General features: G+C 46.3%; 1 long non-coding RNA gene across 1 annotated transcript; it reads left to right on the top strand.

Moving 5' to 3' along the window:
* Positions 1-558: 558 nt before the first annotated feature.
* On the top strand, positions 559-5,735 carry LOC146049352 (uncharacterized). The gene is made up of 2 exons (XR_014466108.1): positions 559-796; positions 3,483-5,735. It is a non-coding gene; the product is annotated as an uncharacterized LOC146049352 (long non-coding RNA).
* Positions 5,736-20,038: the final 14,303 nt, after the last annotated feature.

Below are 20,038 nucleotides of genomic sequence, written 5' to 3'. Positions count from 1 at the left end.
ACCAAATGCCCCATATACATCGGGCCCTACTGGACCCTATCCAGGAGCACCCGCTGGACAGCATCCCCAGCACCAAATGCCCCCTATCCTTCAGGCCCTACCGGACCATATCCAGGAGCACCTGGTGGCCAGCAACCGACTGCACCAAATGCCCAATATCCTTCAGGCCCTACTGGACCTTATCCAGGAGTACCTGGTGGCCAGCAACCGACAGCACCAAATGCTCCATACCCTTCAGGTCCCTACCCAAGTGCACCTGCAGGGCAGAATCCAACTGCACCAAATCCCCAATATCCTTCAGGCTCTAGTGGGCCTTACTCAGGTGCTCCAAGTGGGCCACAGCCAGGTGCTCCAAGTGGGCCACAGCCAGGTGCTCCAAGTGGGCACTACCCTACTGTACCTGGGCAGTATCCTGGGTCACCATATCAGTCAGGGCCTGCTGGAATGCCTGGGTCATATCCCTAACCCTTCTGGAGCCTCTGGTCAACAATATCCAAATCCCCTCAGGCCCTTACGGTCATTCAGGTCCCACGGGACCTTCACAGCCTTGGGGTTCTAACCCATGGAGTGCCCAAGGTGGGCAGTACCCAACCCCCCCAAATGTGCCATACCCAGCTACTGGTTCCCTTCCCAACTCCCGGTGCTGGATCATCCATACCATGGGGTAATGTGCCGCCTGGTCAGTGGGGGCCTTCTGCTTCATTTCCTGGAGGTCCTGGGACATACCCAAATCCAGGCTCTTATCCCTGAAGCTGCCTGATGCCGTGATTTCCTCCTGACCCTGTTTCTTCACCATGTGAGTGCATTTGACTATTTTCCAATTGTGTTTGGTGTCAAATGTTTGCACTGCTGGCCCAGATTTTTTACTGTTACATCATGATGATGTGTGTATATGTTGTGCTGGGACTTTTAGTTCAACAACAGCAAGGGAGAAACCAGTTGCCTAACCCTGCAGGGCGGAATGGTCGTTAAAGCAACAAGTAGACGAGACCCGACGTTTTTGTTATAATAACCATCAGTAATCTACTTGGGGTTTTGTGGCCTGTGACCACACACTCTAGTAAATACAAACACAGGGGGCCCAGCACTCACTACAACAAACTAACTGAACTTAACATTCAAATAATCAATAAATAAATAATGGGGTTTTAGTTCATGAATTGATCAATGCATTTAAGCTTGCAGCCCATCGCCAAGGGACCCCATTTCACTGCAAGTCCTACACTAACAATTGGTTTTCTTGGGAACCTGGCACCTGCTTACACATCATAGCTAAAATGAACACGTGTTTTTTTTCTGGGTTAATGCTCAACTGCCAAGTACCTTATGGCTTTTATAAGGTGAGACAATCCCAAACACAGCACCTGAATTAGTATTAAAGGGGCAGCTGTCACAGGTTTCAGGTAAATGAGCTTATCTAGGGTGCATGAGAAAGCTATGATCACAGTAACAGAGGTTAATTAAAAATCAACCCAAATATATAGATACAGAAGTACCAACACACTCGCCATTCCTAGGAATGGGGTGCAAACAGCACCCACATCCCAGGGTGGGGTGCGGTGGCCTGTGACCACACACTCTAGTAAATACAAACACAGGGGGCCCAGCACTCACTAGAACAAACTAACTCACCTTAACATTCAAATAATCAATAAATAAATAATGGGGTTTTAGTTCATGAATTGATCAATGCATTTAAGCTTGCAGCCCATCGCCAAGGGACCCCATTTCACTGCAAGTCCTACACTAACAATTGGTTTTCTTGGGAACCTGGCACCTGCTTACACATCATAGCTAAAATGAACACGTGTTTTTTTCTGGGTTAATGCTCAACTGCCAAGTACCTTATGGCTTTTATAAGGTGAGACAATCCCAAACACAGCACCTGAATTAGTATTAAAGGGGCAGCTGTCACAGGTTTCAGGTAAATGAGCTTATCTAGGGTGCATGAGAAAGCTATGATCACAGTAACAGAGGTTAATTAAAAATCAACCCAAATATATAGATACAGAAGTACCAACACACTCGCCATTCCTAGGAATGGGGTGCAAACAGCACCCACATCCCAGGGTGGGGTGCGGTGGCCTGTGACCACACACTCTAGTAAATACAAACACAGGGGGCCCAGCACTCACTACAACAAACAAACTCACCTTAACATTCAAATAATCAATAAATAAATAATGGGGTTTTAGTTAATGAATTGATCAATGCATTTAAGCTTGCAGCCCATCGCCAAGGGACCCCATTTCACTGCAAGTCCTACACTAACAATTGGTTTTCTATGGAACCTGGCACTGCTTACACATCATAGTTAAAATGAACATGTGTTTTTGTTAGTGTAGGACTTGCAGTGAAATGGGGTCCCTTGGCGATGGGCTGCAAGCTTAAATGCATTGATCAATTCATTAACTAAAACCCCATTATTTATTTATTGATTATTTGAATGTTAAGGTGAGTTAGTTTGTTGTAGTGAGTGCTGGGCCCCTGTGTTTGTGTGTGTATCTATCTATCTATCTATCTCTTATACACTATACACTTAACATCGGCACTCACCTTTCCTAGTTATGGGGAGCCTTATGGCCTGTGACCACATTCTTTAAGCAGAAATTGTAGGGGCTCTGCCACTCACTAAATTAACTGATACTAACAAACAGTGAGATCTAGTTAATGAATTGATCAACGCATTCAAGCCTGCAAAACACGGGACCCCACTTTTCTACAGGTCCTAACACTATTGCTCAAAATTATTACAATCTACATAGTTATCATGTGTTCCCGTGGGGGGGGGGGGGGGGGGGGGGGGGGGGGGGGTGCAGGCTTGAATGCGATGATCAATTCATGATCTAGATCTCCACTGTTTGTTAATATCAGTTAATTTAGTGAGAGCAAAGCCCCTACAATGTCTGATTTAAACAATGTGGTCACAGGCCATAAGGCACCTCAAAACTAGGAAAGATGAGTGCCGATGTTTAATTAGTCTTATTGTGGTCACATCCTCTCATGCACCCTGTTTTAAACTTTATTTCATAGCCTATGTTAACCAGTTCCCTAGATGACTAGTGACAGGTGTGTTGGTAACTGCTCACCTTTAAAAACACAGTCTGCTGTGAGCTTCAGGCCAGATAGCATGCCTGGAATCAAACATGTGATAGCTATGTGTATTGGGGATGCAGTTGAAATCCCGGCACTTTGTCCCTCTGTGGGTTGTCCACGACAAGCACAGCGAGCCTGATGGGATTTGACCGCCGGGATTTCAAACCAATCCTGTGTATGGTATTGTAATCATTTCTAGCAATAGGGCCTGCAGAAAGTGGGGTCCCGTGGGGGGTGCAGGCTTTAATGCATTGATCAATTTATGAACTAGATCTCCACGATTTGTTAATATCAGTTAATTTAGTTAGTGCAGAGCCCCAACCAATTTCTATCTATCTATCATATATTAATGTATCTGTATCGTAACGGAGTATTTACTTTTCCAGATCTCTGCGCATTGGAAAAATAAAACAAGAAGAGTCGTCTGCACCATTCAACGGCTGAGATTCTAAAAGATAAATAAAAAAAATAAAAAAAACACAATTTCAGATTTGGCGGAGGATTTGACATCCTAATTCGGATCGCCTGTCTCATTTGTGATGTTAAGAACAGTCCTGAAGAGAAAACAATATTCTATTGACCACCGATGTTCAGTTTGTCCATAGACAAACCAGTCCGTAATCTGTAGAGGAAAGCAACAAAAATTATATATTTGAAATACGAAATACGAACGACTATCTATTAAAAAAAAAAAAAAAAAAGTTATTCTATTTTTTTTTTTTTTTTTTTTTCCCACCCCTGGTATATTTGATTTTCATTTGGGAATCATACTAATGAAAGAGTTTCTGAGCTATACTTCATGTAACATATATATCTCATGGGCAAGTAATGTGTACTATCTTCACCTCCACACAATACGGTGTGCACGGACTTTGTCATCTGCTTATATATATATATATATATATATATATATATATATATATATATATATATATATATATATATATATATATATATATATAATGAACATTAACATTGCTTTATTGTGCCAAAAAGCCTAAATAGGCATCAAGACATGTGACATTTAACTGAAAATGTTCCCTCTCCCTAATTATTAGTCCGTGGAATTAAGCTGAAATTAACATGTGGTGGAATAATGGTTAGATTAATTAATAAGTTTCTACCCAATAACCAGTCCTTCTGCCAACCTGCACATAACCCATGCACTTCCTCTTTCCTGCCTGGGGTGTCGGTCTCTGCTGTAGTGTTTCTAGCACAGGGGGGTCTGTATTTCAGCACTGATATGCAGACCAGACTGTGCTACATCGGCGTGATCTGAGACTTCCGAGAGCTACCAGGTGCTTCCAACTTTTCTCTGTGCTTTTTGGTTTATGATGTTATCGTAGACACTTGGGAGGTCATTTACTAAAGTGTCCGGTTCTAAACCGTGACTCTTCTGTTTATGCAAGACCTATAAAAGAGCGATGTGTTTACTAGCAGAACATGGACAGAAAAATCGTCAGCCTTTTTAAATTTCATGCATAAACCCGATCAGAAGTGCCGGCTTTTAGAACCCGACGCTTAGTAACTAAACCTCTCAATCTCCTGTTCAGCAATATGCTAATAAGATACAGACCGCTCAGATCTTAGCACAGCAGCTGGCGTCAGACTACGTAACGCAACGCTGTCAGGAAAGCACAGATGCTTTGTTAATCTTGATGGAATGGTGTTAGCATGGATTGACCATGTACCAGACAATCTGCTCCTAACTGCCAACTCTTAGACGGTGCTTGAAAAATGACAGTTATGAGCTGGTTAGCCGCTACATTCGCTCTCTCCAAGCCTGATTACATAGACCCCTCTATATATTATGCAAGAACTTCTAGTCGTGGATTATAACATACATTTCAGTACAAGACCAGCTGTGTATATTAATGCAGGGATGACGGGATCAATGTGTTCCTCAATTCAAGTTTTAATTTAAGTTGAAGAGGAGCTTTAAATAAATAATTGGAGAAGGTGTGTTAGATGGTATTGTGGGATGGGACACCTACTTTAAGGGCTGGGTGCATAGTAAAGATTAATCTATGAATCCGGGGTAAAAAAGTATTTGCAAAATGCAGTCCTGACTGTGCCATAGTGATGTCACCATGTCTTAGTGATGTCATAGCCTTGGCTATTAGTTGGTGGCAGATACACTTTACATTTACCAAATAAACGTTAGGACTATTGTCATATCTTTGGATGTCCTCAAAGTTTACTTTTATTTTCTGCTTTTGTTCCCGCCGCCAACAATTTCTGAGCTTCCTATACTGTTCCCCAATGGGCGTTTTTATCTCTGCTTACACACTAATAGGCTAAAGGCAGAGTCTGCTTGGACCTGCGCCAGCTGTCTCCCATCGGCTATGGCTTGATTAGAACCAGGTAGCTCTCGCTCACCATAGAGCTGGGGTGTAGGCAGGTACATATACAACAGATATATTTATGGTGTGTGTGTGTGAGAGGTTTACACATTGTGTTATTGCTCAATTAGACATAACTTAATTTAAAAAGATTTTTGCTTATATTACTATACAATTGAAATTTTTTTTTTTTTTTTTTGTATTTTATTACTGAATAAGGGACATCAGCATTTATATAGTAGGCACTGTATTTTTTATAACCGGAATTCAATAAAGATTGCTTATGTAGTAAATTAATGTGCGTGGGATTTGTGAATTTTTCTATATACATGAAACTTATAGTACAGGTTGAGTATATGTTATCCAAATTATTCCGAAAACCACACATTCCAGAAAGTGAGAAAAAAACCTTGCTAAAAGCACTACTGGGGGCAGGATATGTAACTGGCCACTACTGGGGGCAGGATATGTAACTGGCCACTACTGGGGGCAGGATATGTAACTGGCCACTACTGGGGGCAGGATATGTAACTGGCCACTACTGGGGGCAGGATCTGTAGCTGGCCACTACTGGGGGCAGGATCTGTAGCTGGCCACTACTGGGGGCAGGATCTGTAACTGCCACTAAATATGTGCAGGAAAATGATTGCTTAGCATCACATTCAGAGTCTGATGCCCCTTTCCCACTGCAGCTCTTAAACGGTTAATTGCCGTTTTCCCCACTATATACCATTTAAGGCTGCAGTGGGAAAGCGCCAGAGGTGATTTACCGGTTAAAGTTAACCGGTATTTCAACCCGTTTAAAAAGCAGAGTCCTACACGTTTAAATACCGTTTTTTTAGCAGTGGGAATGCCTCTTAAACGGTATTTAAAATCCAACACTACTTCCCCCTCCTCTGGTACCTGCCCTGTGCCCACCCTCCCTCTGATACTTACCTGCATGGGGGATCCGGGCAGCGGGGTCCGGCATGGGCACAGTACTTTGGGTCCCTCTGCATGCTGGGCAGTGGGGATGCAGCGGGGTCCATCCCACATGGGCACTGTGCTGGTGGTGCAGCAGGGTCCATTTGGGCTCCATTCAGCGTCGGGGCAGTCCCTGCAGCTGATGGGAACTAATAGTTCCCACTATGCGCATGTCTAATGAGTGCCATGCATATCAATGAGCCGCTCATTACATATGTGCATATGTAATGAGTGGCTCATTGATATGCACAGCGCTCAATAGACATGCGCATAGTGGGAACTATTCGTTCCCATCAGCTGCAGGGACTGCCCGGACCCCGAATGCACCACCAGCACAGTGCCCATGCGGATGGACCCCGCTGCGTCCCCACTGCCCAGCATGCAGAGGGACCAAAAGTACTGTGCTCATGCCAGACCCCGCTGCCTCCTCAGCAGTGCGTGAACCCCGCTGCCCGGATCCCCCACGCAGGTAAGTATCAGGGGAGGGTGGGCACAGGGCAGGTACCAGGGGAGGGTGGGCACAGGGCAGGTACCAGGGGAGGGGGTGTATATTACTGGTTAATTACCGTTTTGTAGCTTTCACAAGGGGTTCAATGTGAAAGGTACAAAAACGGTAATTAACCAGTAATATACCGTTTACTACATGCAGTGGGAAAGGGGTTAAACCTGCTTTGACCCATTTAAAGAACTGTTTAAAAAACCAGGTCAAAGCAGGTTTGGCAGTGGGGAAAGCAGCATGAGATTGTACACAAACTTTTTGTTCCTTTTGAAACCTTGTTTTATGCACAAATAAAACATATTTGTTTGTATTTCATGTGTTTGATATGTTTGTTCAACATAAACGCAACATACCTCACGATACATAATTGAAATATAAAAATATTCTGAAATATGGAATAATCTGTTCTTCTGGTCCAGAGCATTTTGGATAAGGAATACTCAACCTGTACTATGCTGTTTAATTGATACTAGCTGAGGTGCTCGGGTTTGGTTGTGCAATTAGCATTACTTGAACTTAATTATTTTGTTTAAGCTTAACTGCTCATCATTCCCATAGTGTGACCTTTCAATTGTCAGAATCCGCTTTATTGGCCAGGTATACTTGCATATACTACGAATTTGTTTTCGGTTTGCTGTGCAGCAGTCAGGTGGGTAACAAGTAAACAGCATACAGTATAAACAATATAAACAGGTGGGGGAACATGTACAGTCATACAGAAAGTTATTCCGAGGGGACACCATGTTAGATTATGTGCAAAGGGTTATGGTGCGACTAGACAGTGAGGTGTTCATGAGTTCTGTGTCAGCAGGTGAACCGCTTGAGGAAGAAACTTTTTAGGCTTCTGGTGGAATAGCCCTGTAGTGTCTGCCTGATGGCAGCAGGTTAAACAAGCCATGGCCAGGATGTAGTTGGTCCTTGACTATCTTCGTTGCCCGCTTTTTGCTCTGGACAGGTAAAGGTCCTGGACAGAGGGAAGGTCCGTCCCGATTATCTTCTCCACAGTTCTGACTACCTTTTGGAGTCTGCATTTGTCTCTCTGCTGGTGGAGCCGTACCAGACTAGTATTGAGCACAGTACAGACTCCGCAATCGCTAGTGGGCTATAGCTTGGTGGGTTATTCTGCGTAATGAGTTTGAGGAATTTAGTTAATTTATTCACTGCACTCTGAGTGAAGTCGCATCCCAGATGAGCTGAGATCAGATGAGATGAGATCTCAGTAATTCATATGGTAAAACAGCACCACTCTCCACGTTACCCCGAAGCGTGGTGAGCGCAGCGGAACGCATCCTTCGACCTTTTCATACCCTCACTATACACGTCGGCATGGAGTTGATTTTATATAGTGTGCCACCGAGCCCGAAGCGACGTGGCGAGCGTAAGCAGATTACTTTACATGTATTCCACGTCCCCTCGTGGGGCTCGCTGCGCTCGCCATGCTTCGGGCTCGCTGCGCTCGCCACTCTATTTAAAGTCAACTCCGTGCCGACGTGGATAAGGAGGGTATGAAAAAGGTCGGATGGATGCGTTCCACCGCACCTCGCGGGGCTCGCCACTCTTCGGGGTGATGTGGAGAGTGCTGCTTATTTAGGTGTTTTACCATATGAACTACTGAGATCTCATCTCATCTCACGCCCACAAAAAAGGGCTATGCGATGCGATTTCACTCAGGGTGCAGTGAATAAATTAACTACTGAACGTACGTAGGAAATCTGGGGGCCCTGCTAGGAAAACAAGTACCATTGAACTTCCTCAGTTGCCTAAGGAAGAATAGCCTCTGCTGACCTCTTCCAACAATAGTATCAGTGTTGGGCCCCCATTTAAGGTCCTGGGAGATTGTGGTCCTAGGAACTGTGGGGGAAGGGGGGGCTCTCGAATCTGAGCACAGTTTTTTTACCTTAAACCCCATGTCCTCTGTGTTATGCAACTCTGCCAATATGTTGCTTCCCTGACTCACTTTGTGTAGTGGCCAGACTCCTTTTTGGCTCCTGAGACCACCGTGTAAATTGCTCCAGTCGTTCCAGAGTTGGAATGCTGGAACAAACAAAATCCCTGCTTAGTGGGTGGCATAAAATAACGGTCACAGTTTCCAGACCACCCAGCAGGTCACATGTTCCAGATCACGTGTCAGAGTTCACCATCTGTCATATTTTCCAGAGCACAATGGTGATGCATTGTACATGGCATTTGGACGTTTTGACACACCACTCCAATGAAGCAATAGACTACAAAGCCAATATATTACTGCAAATCTTAAGATAAAGACTTTTAATTTATTGTATGACGTAACCTCATAAAAGTTGTTGCAGATTTTCCCGTGGCAATCCTGGAACCAAAAGAAAGGTTTCGGCTCGCCCTAACACCGGAGCTGCGTCGGGTCTCTTCTTAAGTTTCCTGATTTTCCAGTCCGGGAGTTTCCCGATCTATAGTGTTGGTGTAATTCCTGACTCTCCGTGGTTTCATCATGGAACTGAATCAGTCTCCTAAAGTGACTCATGTTCCACGGTATATTACAGGGGCTACAGCTGATCTGTGGGGGAACTTAGTCCTGACAAAATAGGACTTTGCTGAATTTAGGGTAGAGAAGAAGAAACATTCTCCACTCAACAACTACACATTGTGGGTGTTATGGTTAGCTCGCAAGCTTACTGAGTGCCTGTGACACCGCCCCGCCGAATATCCTCCCACCCCTCTGCCACCGAATCCGCGTTACATGTGAGGGGATGTGTAACTAAGACCTAGGGATGGCCATCGTTGCCATTGGTATTGATGGTTGCCATCGATGGCAATTCTGCAACTGGCCATCGATAGTGCTAAACTATGCAATGGGCTGACCATCAATATTTTTACATATCGATGGTCATCCATTGTGTTTCATTGATTGGCATGTGGGCCAATCAAAACACGGGGTGGGTCTTCGCAGGTGTCAGGGGCGGAGCTATGCTCCGTGTCCCAGCACTTTGAAAAAAATAAATAAATGGAGGGAAACCATCTGGTTCTCCCCCATCGATGGCAAAAAGTATTCGACATCAGCAATGAACCATCGATGATTTCGAATCATCGATGGTCGATGGCCATCCCTACTAAGACCCATCCCCTCGCATGTCTCCGCTGAAAATAAAAGTCAGTGGGAACTGAATTTGCGAGCACCGGGGACAAAGAAGGGGCGGACATCGTCCCACCCATTTACTCATGGGAACGCCCAGTGTTTACATATGGACGCCCATAAAAACTCTCGGCACTCCCCGTCCCACCCTCAGTGGCGTAACTATAAAAAACCTGACACTCAGAAAGTGGCTGCCCCATACAGCAGACCGTTTTTACGGATGCTAGAGGAGGCCTCCGGCTCCTTTAGCATCCTCAAAACTGTCTGCAGTATGGGGGCAGCCATTTTCTGAGTGTCAGACTTTTTTTATTGGCAGCAGGAGCCGGGAACACAGACTGATGCGCTGGCGGCAAGTCAGGTCCCGGACGTATGGCAACGGGTAACAATAGCCCCTCAGCCCCCCCCCCCCCCCCCCCCCCCCCCCCCAGTGCCCTCACTTTCTAAGAACCTCCCCGCCACCGCGGGGGCTGCTGGGCTATAGTTACGCCACTGCCCACCCTGATATCTGCTAATGGCAATGTGAATATGCAAGTCGCTGAAGCCATTTGAAAAGGCGGCCTGCATAATACACCATGCGCAGTCCCCCAGGCATCGGAACGAATTTGCCCAAGTTGCGAGGGATCAGAATGACCCCCATTATTCCATTTATACTGTAGGTTGCCTCACCCTGAATGTCTGTCTATTCTGGCCTGCTGCAACATTGTAACAGAATAATAAATGTTTGGAATCACTTCTAGAACAATGTAATATATTGTCCTATAACAGGGGGTTCCCAATCTTTTTTTAATCAAGGCACCCCTAGAGTATCAGAATTTTTTCACGGCACCCCTAGGCCAATTTTTTTTTAATTACATTGTGTTTATATATGCGATTTTTCGTGTCAGTTATGTGGTTAATGGCAGGGTTTGCTTCTGTTTGTACACATTTTATGATTGGCAGCCACCAGCACTGGTTTTTCTCATAAATAATTAACCATTAATTATTTTAGTTGGTCCTGGACCACCAACCCAGGGCACCCCTGCAAGTGTCCTGAGGCACCCCAGGGAGCCACGGCACACAGTTTGGGAACCACTGTCCTATAACATTCCCTAAACTACAGACACCACACACATTGTTTATCACCATAAATAGGAAAGAAAGGGGAACACAGAGACATACGGTATTTTAGGGGATAAGTGCTGGAAAAATATGATCAAATGTAATAATACATTTATATAGTACCCAGTCACCAGTCAATAAGTAGTTAAAGGGAAACATTTGAAAATGTATTTTATATACAGCAATGTACATTACAGTTTTTTTATTACAATATACAGGTTGAGTGGCATTACAATCACTTGTGCCCCTTTCAGACCGCACTAAAAAACGGTATTTTGCTGATTTTTTACCATTTTAAAACGGTAATCCACACAGATTACCGTTTTAAAATGGTAAAAAAATCAGCAAAATAACGTTTTTTTAGTGCGGTCTGAAAGGGGCCACAAGTGATTGTATGCCACTCAACCTGTAATATTGTAATAAAAAAACTGTCTGAAAGGTCCAGAGTGATTTTACGGTTTAAAAAAAAAAGTTTTTTTGGAAACGGTAAAAAAAGCCGGGTCCTACCCGTTTCAGACCCGTTTTTGTGTGGTCTGAACGGGTCTGAAACGGTATTTAGGACCCAGCCAATAGTGGTCCGCTCTGTGCATATCTAATGAGCGGACCCAGTGCAGTGAATATTTAGTGAAATATTCACTGCTGTCATTAGATATGCGGTCTGAAAGCAGCATAGGTCTACAAGCAGATGGTCAAAAAGCATTAGGTCAACATGCAGGAATGTCAACATGACTATAGGTCGACACAGACCAATCAGTCCAACAAAATTGATAACCATCGATGGGTAAAAATATCGAAGGTCATCCATTGCATAGTTTACCATTATCGATGGCCAGTTGCATTATTGCCATTGATGGTAACCATCAATGACAATGGCAATAATGACCATCCCTACAATAAGATGCAAACAAACAGAATCACAAAAGGTCTGATTCAAATACGGTTGTTCTAGCATTTTGCTGTTGCTATATTTGCTGTACACAATTGGGATTATATGCTAATTTGAGCAGAAGCTAAACTGAGCATAGGAACGCCCACTGCTGTTACATCACTTCCATCCGGATGGTGTACAGCTGCTGATACATCAGTACCATTGCTGCTCTTTCTGAGTGACTCTGGAGACGCACAGGCTGGCTGCAGTACCGGGACGCAGAGGGCTCTCAGTAGCCAGTGATACCACAACTGGTAATATATGCACACCTGGAAAACCCTATCTGACGGACCATGACACGCCTGTGTTTATCTGACCACTCCCCATTACCCCTCCAAGCGTTGTCTTCTTGTCACTCACTTTGCAGCCAATTCCACAGGTGCATTTGCATAAATGGGCGTGTTTAACATTTGCGGCTAATCAGAGGCAATCATCATCATCAGTGCACAATTTACCAGCAGCCCTCCTACCTGTTGACTGTCTGTAAATACCCTGTTTGTTGTATCACTGTCTCCTTTGGTAAAGAGCAACGGAATATGCTGCGCTAAATAAGAAACTGTTTATAAATAAATACCAACGCCCCTTTCCCTTTCAGGTGATGACACTGGTGACCTAAGTTCCCTGGTCATCTTATATGGGTCACATCTCCATGCCCACACCACGCCCTTACTGTACATTTTTTGCATCTGTACGCCCACATCTATACTTTTGAATGCCCACTTCAGCCTCTGTTGCAGCCCTCTAGTGGGACACAGTCACAGGTCGGGGTACACATGGAAGAAATGCAAAGTTCATGCAAAAATTTAACTCACAAAAAAAAAATAATTTAAGTTTAAAATTTTATTTAAAACCTGCCAATGATTTCATATTTTTGGGGTAAAGGGGACAACAGCGACTGTTTATATAGAGAAAGGGGAGAATGTGGTTGTAGTCTGCTGGGAGGGTTACAGTGATCTATAATGATCAGCCTATCCTCCAGCAGCACAGCTACAGCAATAGCGACATCTTCAGGGTATTTGAGGGTACTGCAAAAGTGACACCTGCCAACCCAACTATGTCAGAACACACAATAAGTCCACTTATAATTACTGTAAAGTAGGCTATGGGTCATTTATTTATTTATTTACAGGTTCTTATATAGCGCAGCAGATTCCGTTGCGCTTTACAATAGTAGACAGTGATAAAACAACTGGGTAACAACATACAGACTTGGAGGTAGGAGGGCCCTGCTGCAAGCTTACAATCTATAGGGATATAGGGGGAAACACAAGGACAGGCACCAGTAAATACCATAGCAGTCCCACCAAGTTACAAGTCCAGAAGGGTAGCTATATAATACATAAGTGCCTCAGAGGGTTATGCATGTAGAACTTAAACATTATAGGCTTGCCTGAAGAGGTGAGTTTTCAGGGAACGCTTGAATGTTTGGAGGCTATTGGAGAGTCTTATTGTGCGTGGAAGGGCATTCCATAGGATGGGAGCAGCCCGATGAAAGTCCTGTAATAGTGAATGGGAGCTGGTGATCCGTGCAGAAGAGAGACGCAGATCTTGTGCAGAGCGGAGTGGTCGAGATGGGAGATATTTTGTGATAAGTAGAGAGATATATGCTGGTGCAGTATGGGTCATTTGGTCGACATGGCTTATGTCAAGACATGAAATAGGTTGACATGGCTAAGGTTGACAGGGTTGGAATGTTGACACATATACAACATAGTCAACATAGACACTGCTCTCGGCACACTATTTTTTTTTTTTTTTTAAATATTAAATTTTTATTGGGTCAGCAGAAAAAAAAAAAAAGACACATACATAGCAGGAACAGAGGTAAAACAGTGAGTCTAACATGAAATCGTTAAACATTGGTTCCACTAATCCGGCTATCTGTCTTACACTCTACTTGATAATATTTGGATCAAACTGCGCCCCAAGAAATACAATTGAAAACAAGATTACAATAACAATGAAAAAAGGAAGTCTAGTGAAGAGAGAAGAAGAGGACAGGAGAAAGATGAGAGGCAGACGGAAGGGAGACAGATACACGAGGGGGCGGGAGGGGTATATAAGCACAGGTTGGGGACATTGCATGATACAATATAAACATGGGCATGTTAACTGTTTGGCAGGAGAGGTGGAGAGTGAAATGCGGTATCGTCCCAGGACACACTAGAGGAAACTGGTAAGCCCTGAGATTCTCTAAAGTCCATCCATTTCAGCCATTTCAGGTGTATTGAGGAGGCTGAAGAGGAGTAGCGAGCATTTACCGTCTCATAAAGAAAATGTGTATGAACCTTATTGATAACTCCTCGTATCGAAGGTGTTTCTGCCGATTTCCAGAGGAGCCCAATAGCAGCTTTCGCTGCGATTAGGATATGTCTTAGGATGTAGAGGTCACCCCCTGCAATTACGCTGGTGTAGTGGAGCAGGGCTGTAATGGGTTCTAGCTGGATCGTGGACTTCGTCACATTACCGATCAGAGAAGATATTTCCTCTCAGAAGGGCCTAATGAGGGGGCATTGCCAGAATATGTGGAAAATAGATCCAGTCTCCCCGCATCCTCTCCAACACAACTGGGAGACCTCGGGCCAAATAGCGTGGAGGCGTAGGGGGGTGAAATAGGCCCTATGACACAACTTAAAAAACATCTCTGAGTGTAATAGACATTTGGACATTTTAAACCCTGAGTAGAGGATGGCATCCCAAGTTTCCCTCGTCTAGGGTGATATTAAGGTCAGACTCCCCATTTGAGCTGGGCAGGAAGTTTCCCTTGGTTTTGTTGATGATATTAGGTGGTTATACCATCTGGAGATCCCCCCTTTATGTGAGCCATTCTGTAGTCTGGAGGAGATGAGAGTGGGAGCTGGCAGGATGGGGTCCGTTCCTCCCCTAAGGGCGGACAACCAGTGTCTAATTTGTAAGTATTTGAAGAAATCGCTCTTGGGAAGCCCAAACCTCTCCCGAAGCTCTAAGAATTGTATCAGAGACCTCCCCTGTACCATATGCCCCAGGTCTACAATGCCAGCATCGATCCACACATCCAAGTTTAGGTTGGTGATCGTTTTTGCAATAGCTGAGAGGGAGAGGTTGGTGCTTGGAAGGGCAATCTTTCCCACACACCCTGGAATTCTGGCCCATACCTCCAGTGTCGCCCTCGTGGCGGTACAGAGCTCCGGCTTTCCGGGGATGGCTTTAATGGGGAGCCAGAACATGTCAGTAAGAGGGAATTGGTTCGCCATGTTTGTTCAATTAATACCCAGGGTTTTGGGTTCTGAGTGTTAAACCAGTCCCCAGCTTGGCTCAGAAGACAGGCCTGACGATATGTTTCTAAATCGGGATATCCTACTCCTCCCAGGGTCTTAGGTAGAACCATGATTTTCCTTGGTACTCTAGGTTTTGACCCCTTCCATATGTATTTAGTGAATAGTGCATTAAGTTTACAGAATAGCGACTTGGGAAGGTTTCTGGGAATCGCACGAAATAAGTATAAGAGCTTAGGGAGCAGAATTATTTTGGACGCCGCCAGTCTGCTCGGCACACTATTTTATTCTCCTGCCAGGCCGTAGCGGAGGGTAGGGCATGAAATACTGTCTGTCGGCACATGTCGGCACATGTGAGAGAGATGATCTGAGAGAGAGGCGTCCTTGTGGAACTTAATGCATAAGGCAGGTGCTGAACTTCTAAGACGTCACCTCCACACGTTCACCTGAGGATCTGGGAGGTCGGTATTGGTGCGTGGGTGGTGGGGGCAGTAAGCTGACGTTTTGCCTAGGGTGCTGAAAGGCCTTGCAAGAGAGGGTGTTTCAGGCTGGGGGGGGGGGGGGGGGGTGTCAGTGACTAAAGGCTGGTGGGAGGGGGCTGCTAGGTGTCTCAGGCCAGAGTGGGGCAGCAGGCAGCATTGAGTGATGGCTGGTGGAGGGGGAGGGTGCTGTGTGTTTCAGGCTGGGGGGCAGTGACTGATGGCTGGTAGGAGGGGCTGCTGGGTGTTTCAGGGCTAGAGTGCAGTGACTGATGGATAGTGGAGAGGGGGGGGCAGTGACTGATGGCTGGGGGAGGGGGCTGATGGGTGTTTCAGGCTGGGGGGGGCAGTGACTGATGGCTGGGAGAGAGGGGGGCTGCTGGGTGTTTCAGGCTGGGGGGGGGGCAGTGACTGATGGCTGGGGGAGGGGGGGGGCTGCTGGGTGTTTCAGGCTGGGGGGGCAGTGACTGATGGCTGGGAGAGAGGGGGGCTGCTGGGTGTTTCAGGCTGGGGGGGCAGTGACTGATGGCTGGGAGAGAGGGGGGTGCTGGGTGTTTCAGGCTGGGGGGCAGTGACTGATGGCTGAGAGAGAGGTTGGCTGCTGGGTGTTTCAGGTTGGGGGGGGGGCAGTGACTGATGGCTGGGGGAGAGGGGAGCTGCTGGGTGTTTCAGGCTGGGGGGGCAGTGACTGATGGCTGGGGGAGAGGGGGGCTGCTGGGTGTTTCAGGCTGGGGGGGGCAGTGACTGATGGCTGGGGGAGAGGGGGGCTGCTGAGTGTTTCAGGCTGGGGGGGGCAGTGACTGATGGCTGGGGGAGAGGGGGGCTGCTGGGTGTTTCAGGCTGGGGGGGGGGGGGGGCAGTGACTGATGGCTGGGGGAGAGGGGGGCTGCTGGGTGTTTCAGGCTGGGGGGGGGGGGGGCAGTGACTGATGGCTGGGGGAGAGGGGGGCTGCTGGGTGTTTTCAGGTTGGGGGGGGGCAGTGACTGATGGCTGTGGGAGAGAGGGCTGCTGGGTGTTTCAGGCTGGGGGGGGGGCAGTGACTGATGGCTGGGGGAGAGTGGGCTGCTGGCTGTGCAGCCCACTCCACAATCTCAGGTGAGCTCCAGGTTGTGTCGGCATCTCCAGTAAGAGAGAGAGTGTGTGCGCCAACTAGAGGCACCAGTACACAGTGTCGGACTGTGGCAAAAAAAGGCCCACCCGGTTGAATTACATGGTAGGGGGGCTGTGTTTAGGGGTGTGGCCCATCTCCAGTGGGGTGTGGCCAGCTGCCATGAGGCTTGACAAACTATTAGAGATTGCATGCTCTGGGCCCCTTGGGGGGGGGGGGGGGAGGGGCGCGGGGAGTGAAAAAGGGTGGGGCAGGGGTGAAGCCACATGGCTACTTGTTTGGCAGCGTGGACAGTGCGGTCGCAACATTGTAGCCATGCCACCAATGTGCAATGCTGTTTTAAGGCATTGCACTGCGGTGGGCGGTGCTAAAATGGCGTAATTTGACCCACGGACTCCCCCCCCCCCCCAAGGGGGGGGGTGTCGCCGGAGCCGGGCGGCTTTCGGGAGGGTTGCTCCTCTTTCCGGGGGACCAGGAGGGGGGTCATGATTTCCGGGACCCTCCCAGTCATACCAGGAGGGTAGGCATCCCTGAGTATACAGTACACATGTTATAATGAATAATGGAACATGTACAATGTATACTTGAAATGGACAGACTTAAACCCAATCCAGACTCCCCTGGGTCATAGTTGCCTACCATCCTGCATTCTGCAGGAGACCCCCTGTCATAGCAGCAATCTCCCTCTCTCCCTCATTAGTCTAACAATCTCCTCATGTCACCTAGCCCATATTACACTGTTACATCATAGTTCCCTACCCTCCTGCATTCTGCAGGAGACTCCCTGACATAGCAGCAATCTCCCTCTCTCCCTCATTAGTCTAGCAATCTCCCTCATGTCACCTAGCCCACATTACACTGTTACATTTTTTGGGAAAAAAAGGAATAAGAGACAGATATAATTACATTGAATCATCAGCGCCATTTCCCAGCACTTTACCAAGTATAGTAGCTCTTACTAACTGCTTTAGGGCTCATCTACATTTGGATATAAGTAATTTTAAAAGATTCACACACCCACACTTCTAGGTGCCACGTTGACAATCTCTTTTCACAATCTCTCCATATATGGAACTAGCCATGCCCTTTGGGTGGAGCATGACACGCCCCCTCAATAGGCGCTGTGCAAAATCTATTACCAACTATAATCTCCCTGAAACTAGTTTTTTGAAAGTAGGGAAGTATGCCCTGGGGTTTCCCCTGTGCCCCAGTTGCCCAGTCAAACCCTGCCAGTACAAAAACAAGAACACTTTGTGGTGCCAATCCAGTGCCATTCATAAATGAGTTACCAACAGTTATATAAATACGTTTTTTGGGGCTTCTGTGGGCCTGCAAATCTGTGTCCCTGCACACATTCCTATGGCTGTATTTTAATGCAGCATATAGGCACATCCAACTGGCTGGCAGGGTTCAATATGATCTCCCACCATGTTCAAAATGCTGACATTCATTATGTCAACATAGTCAAAATGGTGGGTCAGTTAAAGTATTATAGATAGACCAAATGTATATAAATAATAATAATAATAATAATAAAAAAAAAAAAATATATATATATATATATATATATATATATACCTCCCAACATTGGTAGCTGGGCAGGCGGGACAGTCCTGCTGCGCGCCGAATTTTTCGGGGGCGTGGCCTAATTTGGGGGCGTGGCCTATACTCACGGCTCCCCCCACGAGGCCACGCCCCCATTTTGCCGCTATGGGGGCATGACCCAGAGGCTCTGTGAGCCTCTAGCCATGCCCCCAGCCCTCTGGCTGCGGGAATAGACGCTGTGCGCATGCGCACAGCGTTTATTCCCCGCTGCTTAGCAGCTGACAGGGGGGACTCCCAACAGCCCCCCCACACCGCGGGACACTGCCGCCAGCGGGTGGGACATCGGGACAGGCCCTGACAATCGGGACTGTCCCGATAAAATCGGGGACTGTTGGGAGGTATGATATATATACATACATACATATATATATATATATATATACACATACATACATACATACATATATATATACACATACATACATACATACATACATACATATATATATATACAACAAGGCTTTGGGGAATCCGGCACTCCTCCTTACAATCCACTGGCCTCGGTGCCTTCCATACAGCAATACAGCAAACAGTGTACCAAGGTACTCAGGCAGCACTCACAGGGCTTACAAACGGTCACAAAAAACTGCAGACTACACCGGCAGTTGGTGCTGACGTTTCGATAATTTAATATCGTTATCAAAGACCAATAAGACATGAGTCCACACTTACCTATATAGGAGAGAAAGATCACCCGTGCCTGCATCTGCTGCGTCGCACGGTCCGGCCCGTGGCGCTGGATACATGACGTCATCAGTAGCCGCCCGCTCCGGCCGGCTGGGTCCGTTACCATGGAGACGCAGAGAAAAACAGAGAAAAAAAAAGAGGTTTAAGCTAAAACAACCAGTGAGTCTGCTGCATCAAGAAAAACAAGTGGCCTCGCAACCGGAGACAAACAAATAGATTAAGAATAAGAAAACCAGGAAAGAGACAAGGGAATAAAGTGCATAGTGCATACGTAATCAGACACATGATACTTTGAGAAAGACAACAGTGCATCAATGGTTAAAGCGCATGATCAAATAAAGCAGATTGGAGATTGCTGCATAACAGCAAAGGGGTTGGAGGGTTATTATAGGAAACAGCCAAGGGATAGGTACTCATTGAGTCCTGCGGGATGAATAGTATTAAGTCTAAAAATCCATTTGGCCTCCAACTGGAGAAGTTTTTTATCTCTGTCGCCCCCACGTATGTTGGCAGCAATCTGGTCGATCATCTTGTATTTCAGTGTCGGGAGTGGATGCTTAAGATCCCTGAAGTGCCGTGCCACTGGCTGATCTGACGGGGCTCCCTCCAACACTGATTTAATCGCTGAGCGATGGGCTGCCATCCGTTCTTTAAAAGTTCTTGTAGTTTTGCCCACGTATATTAATCCACAGGGACATCTGATGGTGTAGATTATATAGCGGCTAGAACAAGTGAGCACCTGTTTGATCTTTATACGCTGTCCTGTGTGTGGATGGGCAAAGGAGTTGCCTGGTTCAAGGTAGCCACAGGTAATGCACCCTGTGCACCTGTAGTTCCCCGGTTTTCTGGACAAGAAGTGTTGTTTAGGGATAG

The sequence above is a fragment of the Crinia signifera genome, chromosome 12, assembly GCF_055691185.1.
Source record: "Crinia signifera chromosome 12, ASM5569118v1, whole genome shotgun sequence".
NCBI lineage: Eukaryota > Metazoa > Chordata > Amphibia > Anura > Myobatrachidae > Crinia > Crinia signifera.
Note: the sequence above shows the minus strand (reverse complement) of the source record. Positions and strands in the feature narration are given on the sequence as shown.